This window comes from Poecilia latipinna, unplaced genomic scaffold, assembly GCF_001443285.1.
Source record: "Poecilia latipinna isolate Pla-1442-1.1 unplaced genomic scaffold, P_latipinna-1.0 Scaffold33, whole genome shotgun sequence".
Classification (NCBI taxonomy): domain Eukaryota; kingdom Metazoa; phylum Chordata; class Actinopteri; order Cyprinodontiformes; family Poeciliidae; genus Poecilia; species Poecilia latipinna.
In genome coordinates this window covers 90900-98279 of record NW_015112649.1, presented here as the reverse complement: position 1 = coordinate 98279, position 7380 = coordinate 90900, and the positions used below count along the sequence as shown (strand labels likewise).

The window sequence follows — 7380 nt, the reverse complement described above, 5'->3', positions numbered from 1 at the left end:
TGTGGCTTAAAAACAAACAAACAACAACAAAAACAAAGTGCTTGTGATATACTCACACCGCCACTGCTGATGAGGAAAAACCTGTGAACAAACCGATTCATCGGCCCCGGTTTTCAACCACTCTCCTCACTTTTCCCTGCCTGCTCTGAGCAAGAATTGTTCTCCCTGAACAATGATCACTGCCGTGCATGCCAACAATCCCATGCACACTGAGCGGATATGACATGGCCCACCTCTTTTACACTTCATGCCCGCCTCAAACTTGACTCGGGGGTAAACGGGCAATCGAGTGGAGTAATGTCAAAAGCTGCAGTCAAGGAGGAGAAGGAGAGAAACGCAGAGACAGACAGAGAAAGAAAGAGAGAGAGAGAGAGAAAGAGAGAGAGAGAGAGAGAGAGAGAAGAACTTGCTGGTCATGCAAAAGCAACAATCAAAATATGAGACAATGGCATTTGGATCGCTGCGACAAATCCACACAGAGTGGAAGGGACACTTCAGCTATGGATCACTCATGTTGGTTGATTGGAGACTTTAGAAGCTTTAATGGGAGTCTTTGCGCTTCAGGAGGCATAACTTCTGCATGCTGGGAGAGGAATAAATGAGTGTGACAAGCAGCTAGTGTGGGTTTTAAACTGGAACCGGGTGACAGTTTACATCATGGGAAAATCTAAAGGAATTTATCAAATCAGAGACAGGAGGAAACATTCACACCTCAGTGGGATGTAATGCTCATAGCCCACTTTTATATTAATCCAAACGCTATAGTTTGAAGTGCTAAAAAGAACAGCCTTTGTAACTGTATAATCACCTCTACAGTTATAGGTGATTATTGTTTATTGGTGCTAAAAGTGTTAGCAAAAAAACAAAACAAAACAGTGGTATAACAATGCACTAAAACTAAAGATGATGTTTGAATGAAATAAAATTAGAAACATTTTCCAAGAAAAGTACCTCAAACTTGAATGTATTTGGCTAAATAGTTTTTACTTTAGGATGACCTGTTTCTGTCGTGATTGAAGTTAAATTTTGGTTTTAAGTACATAAGTTGTACACTTTAAAAAGGTATTTTGTAGGATATTACATATTAGCCATGTAACTTTTAACATAACCTGGTTGCAATGTGTTGACCAGTAATGGTTAAAGTCTTACCACTGTCACTAGTTTATGTTAGGAATAAATTTTACCCAAACCTTGGGATTAGATTTATCTGAATATGTTGTTGATATTTACTCTGTACAATGCATAATATGCAAACTGAGTAAAAGTTAAGAGCTTCCATAAAACATCTGGTTTAGAGAGTCTTTGTATTGGAGCCAGAATTTCAGTTCATATCCAGTTTCAACTAGATTTGTGACAGAGCTAATGCTGAAGATAAAGCTGAGCTTTTTAGCCTTGAGGCAAAACTCAGGATTAAAAGGTCTATTTTGGTTTCTGTCAGAATTTAGTTATTTTATTTAGTTTCTTTTTAACAACAACAAAAAAAAACCCAGGTGATCAAAACAATATTAATAATCAGATTTTAATTTATTCAATTGGGTAAGTAAAAGTGATTTAAGGACATTTTAGCCGTCAAGTTTACTGAGACACTTCTATGCAAATGACACCAGTTTGTTTTATCAGTGCAACTCCATATATTATTTTTTTAAAGTCCTGTACATTACATGTAAATAATTAATTTGCTTCATCATTTACACTTAGCTGAAAAAGTGTTTTTTATATATATATAAAATTTGACAGATAAAAATTTCATTCCATTTATATAAACTTTATTTTGTTATAATTCATTCCCATTTTTAAGGATAAGTTTGTGTGTTTCACAGCTGAAACAACCCAAACGCATTGTTTAAAATTTCACCGCTTTCTTTTAAAAGAGTTTCCCCCATAATTATTAAGATCGCCTACCATGGCTGTTGTATCATCTGTCAAGAATCAATAAGTAATAATAACAGTTCTTTTTTTTTGACATGCAAACACGTTGTGTTCTAGAGGTCACTGTTCATTGGCAATCATTTCCTCATGTTTAAGCTCCCCTTACTGCTTAAACTAGCATTAGCACTGATGAGTGCTAATGCTAATGCATTTGACTTCCTCAGTCAAATGTGTCAATGTAGTTCTCATTTTTTGCTAAGTCATATATGAATATCAGTTTACAGACTGAATCAATTACTCAAACTGTATTCTAACCACGTGATTAAAAAATAAATAAATACAAATAATTTTCTGAATAATAGTTAATCTCCTTCAAAATTCCGTTTTTATAGTGTATGTCCTTTCAAAACCGAGTAGACTAGCTCTCTGTTGTCCTGCGTTTGCATACAGCCTCATGATGCTCCGCTCCGTATCGTCGCCTGCTAAATAAGCGGCTATTTTACTGGTGAAAGGTGTCACGCAGAGCCGCGTTTAAAATGGGACTCCTTGGCCGCAGAGTTGCCTCTCGCTGCATAGTGTGCGAGAAACTGTCTGCGGTTTCCACATCTCTCACATTAGTGAGCTTTGGGGTTGGACGTGTCAGCCGCAGTAATTGCATCTTGTCAGCTCCTGTGACACCGGGCTAAAGGGCCATCTCCACAGCTCCCATCTGAGATGTTGGAGCCCCGGCCGGTTAATCAGCCAGGACAGACGAATCCAAAACAGAATATGGTTTTCTTTTTCTTTTTTTTTTCTTTTTTTTTTTTTTTTTTTTTGGGAAGACCCTGGCTGGTCATTGTGTTGGCCTCATTCATGCCTGAGAGCATCTTTTTCCTCCACACAAGTAGCTTAATGACTTATGCACAAGCTTTATTTAGGGACTGGAAGGAGAAATGGACTGACTGCGCTGAAAAAGCGACAATTTTTTTTTAAACCTGTGAGACGGTCATTGGGGAACGTTAAGGTGAGCATCATGTGTAAAGCTTGGGGCAACGCATCTGATATGCGCCCGTTATATTTATTTCTCCCTATTCATGAATCGACCTGGAAGAGTGAACACCCGGCCTCCTCCGGCGCTGCCCCTCTCTGTCACATTGCTGCACCAGGCGGCTGCTAAAAAAAAAAAAAAAACACACAAAAAAAATGTATTCTATATATAGAAATAAAATAAAACTTATTAACAGCCCGGGAGAGGTTGCGGGACTTTGCAAACACATCGAGTACCGAGATCTGCAAGTATTTTATAGCAGTTTGTCACCTGCTGATTGCTGGTGGATGTATTTGCTTGTGAAAAGGTAAATCTCATTATGGTGCGCAAATATGTTGAGTAACACCTCTTCACTCTGAAGGGCTCAGTTTGAACAGGCGAAAGGAAAACGTTTCTTCATAACATCTCATATTCAGAGTGGTCAAAATATGTCGCCAGCGACGGGATTGGGACTCGTTACACTAAAAAAACGAATTTCCTAGTAAATTAAATATTATCCATGATAATGATTTCAATGTGAAGCAGCCATTTTGGTTTGTAATTGTAGTACCATGGTGGATAAATTCTAATAACTTTGGACACAATACATATTTGCATCACAATTTAGCTAAAGGTATTGGTTCAGTCAACCCTTGTTTATTCTTGTCCTTTGTGTGTCCTGATAATGTCAAGGTGGATTTGTTTATAAGTTGAAAATATTACATCAGTAAAAGTTAAAAGATGCTATTAGGCTTGCATTGGTCAAAGTCTCTGTGTTGGAGCAATACATTAAGTTTGTAAATAGCTTTAAAAAGTTACCTTACTGTATGTGACAGTATTGGTGGACGGCTAACAGGTAGCCAGCTTTAGATGTCTATCAGCTTAGAACAACTCGAAATGAAAATACTCTTATCAATAGGAAGCAATGCCGTATTAGCAGAAAACAGCTGTATAATTTCCCAACAAACCGTTACTACATAAGAAACTGTGTCGTAAAGCCAAAGAAAGTTCTTGTTTTTATGTAAAGTTAAAACAGTAGATAAGCTGTTAACTGGTAATGAAATCTAGGTTTGTGAAGAACGGAGTAAACATTTGGACTTTGAGTCACCTGTGCAGTACCATCAAATATTGTGTAAAACAAAGTTTTCGGGGTTCATGGTTGTTTGAAAGTTATCCCGAAAGGGGAACTGAGGAGGTGGATTCACATATAGCGTACTACTAGCTTGTTAGTGTTCACCACCTTCAAGCATTCAAACCATTTTCCAAGAAGACACTGCTACAGGTCAGGGAAGTATTTCTGATAATAGCTCTAGATAATGTTATCTTTGACTAGCTTAGCGACAGCAGTAATGCTAAAAATTGAACTTGGTGACGAGCCAACAGACTTCTGTGTTGAACAGTGGTGAGACTCTGATATGATGCCATGTAGTTACAGTATATTTAAAATATATGAAATTAACTCATAAGCATTTTTTGGCTTATTATTTGAAGATATTTTTTTTTTGTTTTTTAATTTTTTTAAAGATGCATAAGTGACAATGCCAATGCTAAAGTCAAACTTACTAGCAAGCGGACGTTTTATTCCCAGAGGCACGTGGATCATCATTTCTTTGTTGTGGTTGCCAGGGAAGCAGCTTGCAAGTGACATGTTATAACATATTTAAGAAGTTTAGAGGTTTATACCTTGACCACAAAGTGGAGAGGAGAACTGAGAAGAAATTGCTTCAAATATATCCCAAATAAAACACACTTAAATCGTTGCACCAGTTTCATTGATAAAATGCTAAATGTTTGTTTCCACTGTAATTAAAGCTGGCAATAAATCCTAAATATACATAGTCTGGTCCTGTGGAACTCACCTGTTTTTGTTTTTGTTTTGTTTTGTCCTAATGGTGACTGGTGCAGGCAGAGGGCCAGACAAGGCTAATTGATTTTTAAGTGTTTCTGTGGTTTGGAAAGAGTGGGAGGGAAATCCACTTTTAGTGATCTGCCAAACTCCTCCAGTTTGTACCTGAATTCATGGGCAGTGATGTGTTGCTGATGCGGCTCAACAAGCCACACTGGGGGCCAGATGAGGGATGGACACAGGGGCCAGAGGCTGATCTGCTCTTGGGGAGGGGGAAAGAAAACCTGGGGTTGGTGGGGGGAGGGGAATAAATGAACTTCTTTTCTGCAGAGGCAATAAGTTGACATGTCAAGCCTCATTCAGCAAACAATGGCAGATGCTCTGAGTTTGCGATAGAGGCACGCAAACACTCCCTCCAGCTTCTCTGTCATAGTTTCTATTTGACTTATCCGTGTAAGTCTAAAAATCTCCAGAGTGGAATTAGCTAACTTACAGCCAAACGCTTGCAAACTACGTTTAGCACTGTTCATCCATGTGCTGTTGTGACATAAAGAGCAGGCATGCACCTCACAAAACATGCATGCATCATAAGGCTGGGTGTGCAAGAGGGGTTAAAAAAAAAAAAAAAAAAAAAAAAAACCCCCTCTGAGAAAAAAAAAAAAAAAAATGGATGTGGGGGGAGAGAAGGGAGCCCGGCTTGCAGCTCCACTCTTCCAGTCCCACACACACAAGATCCGGGCGCGCGGCTCCATTGACTACGAAGGAGGCTTTTTCAGGGAGGTTCATTAGAAGTAACGAGTTGACACAAGGTAAATCTTAATGTTGAGGCGCCTTTTCTCTACCGGCCCGGGGAGGAGCCCTCATTAACTGTCGCTAACAACCCGTGTAAATACACTGATTGGACAGCTCCGATACAAGCTCCCAGTCCTGCCAGGAAGTCCCCCTAATGAGACCACACAATAAAAACAATAAGAGAAAAAAAAGAGGGAGGGAGAAAGAGGAGGGAGAGAGAGAGAGAGGGATGTTAAAAGAAAAAAAAAGAGAGAAAACTTTTGTACTAGCTAACTAGCTATATGCTGTTAAAGTTGGCGCCACATTTACGGATCATTGTGACAACACCCGTTTTATGCCTGCAATTTTGTATATATATATATATATATATATATATATATATATATATATATATATATATATATATATATATATATATATATATATATATATATATAGAGCAACTTCGGGGAATCTGCTATGAGAATACACACCAAGCACTAGTTGAGCAACACAGTTTAAAGGTGCTGCTATTCTTTCTTGACGCAAGGTTAATCCACATCTTTCCAAAATACGTAAAAAGCTGACCTTGCAAATTTAGCAAATTTTACTTTTAATTCACGAAATTTGAAATTAAAACAAGAAATTTTTGAGAATTCATAAATATTCTTTAAAATGTATATGAGTTACCTTAAAAAAAATCTGGGACGATATCTTAAAAGAAAAACATTCATTGTTTGAAATAATATTTTTTCCTCAAACTGACATTTTTTACAGTGTAGGCTCATTATCTGCTCTCGGTACGCCGCAGTGGTCAGCATGGGGAGAAGGGGATTGTGCGCCCCGTCCCGACAGGATCATTCATCGCTCAGCAGAGGCACAGATTCAATCAGTGCTTAGTGAATTCAAATATATATATTTTTAATGAAATGTGGAAAACCTTTATTTAAATGTACTTAAAGCGAAAAAGAAGCTCACAGGCCAATTACAGCTAATTTTATTTTAATTTTTTTTATTTTTTAAACTAAAACATAATAATCGAGAAAAAAAGCAGGTTTTTAACGATTCCGAAGAGGGAAAAACTTACAGGAGTTGCAGTTGAATTTTCACTGAATTAGCGGGGAGCCGGTGCCGCCTCCATCCAGGCTTAAATCTTGACAGTTTTTGGAAGACTGCAAAGAGATTTAGAAATAAAAAAAAGAAAAGGAAAAAAAAAGAAAACCAAAAGGTAATTACTAATTCTTTCATAAAATAAAATGCAAACAGTAATAAAAAAACATTTCTTTAAGACGCCTGTTGTTAGAGCTCTACACAACAATACCAAAAGAGACAGTCGCTTTTAAAATAATAGCTATACTACTAATAATAATAATATTTGTTGTATGATTGTTTGGTTCCTACCCGTGATCAACCCAGGATCCCGTCCTGTGTAGGTGAGGTGAATCCCGGATGCAGCAGCAGCAGCAGCAGCAGCAGCAGCAGGCGCCTCTCTCCTGTCTTTGCCAGTGAGGAGTGCTGTGCTGCTGCCTTCCTCTCTCCAAACAGAAGGTCAACGAGGGAGCAGGGGAGAAAAATAAATAAATAACTGAAATAAAAGATGATCCTTACTTTCGTGCCTTCTTTCTCTTTCCCTGTTATACCTTTTTCAGCCAACACCATTTTTTTTATTTCTTTCTCTCATCCAGTGCCCATCTCTCTCTCTCTCTCTCTCTCTCTCTCTCTCTCTCTCTCTCTCTCTCTCTCTCTCTCTCTCCCTCACCCCCTCACATGACGTAGCATCATCTTTGTTTATTTGCTTTCCTCATTGGGACAGACTGATAAGGACAAACAGACAGTAAGCAGGGAATAATCAGAATGGCGAACAGCGCCTCGGATCCAATGGGCGTCT

At 38.3% G+C, this 7380-nt stretch overlaps 1 long non-coding RNA gene across 1 annotated transcript; it reads right to left on the bottom strand.

Moving 5' to 3' along the window:
* Positions 1-1727: 1727 nt before the first annotated feature.
* On the bottom strand, positions 1728-7374 carry LOC106953305 (uncharacterized). The gene is made up of 3 exons (XR_001426178.1): positions 6894-7374; positions 6580-6664; positions 1728-5664 (listed from the first exon to the last, which is right to left on the bottom strand). It is a non-coding gene; the product is annotated as an uncharacterized LOC106953305 (long non-coding RNA).
* Positions 7375-7380: the final 6 nt, after the last annotated feature.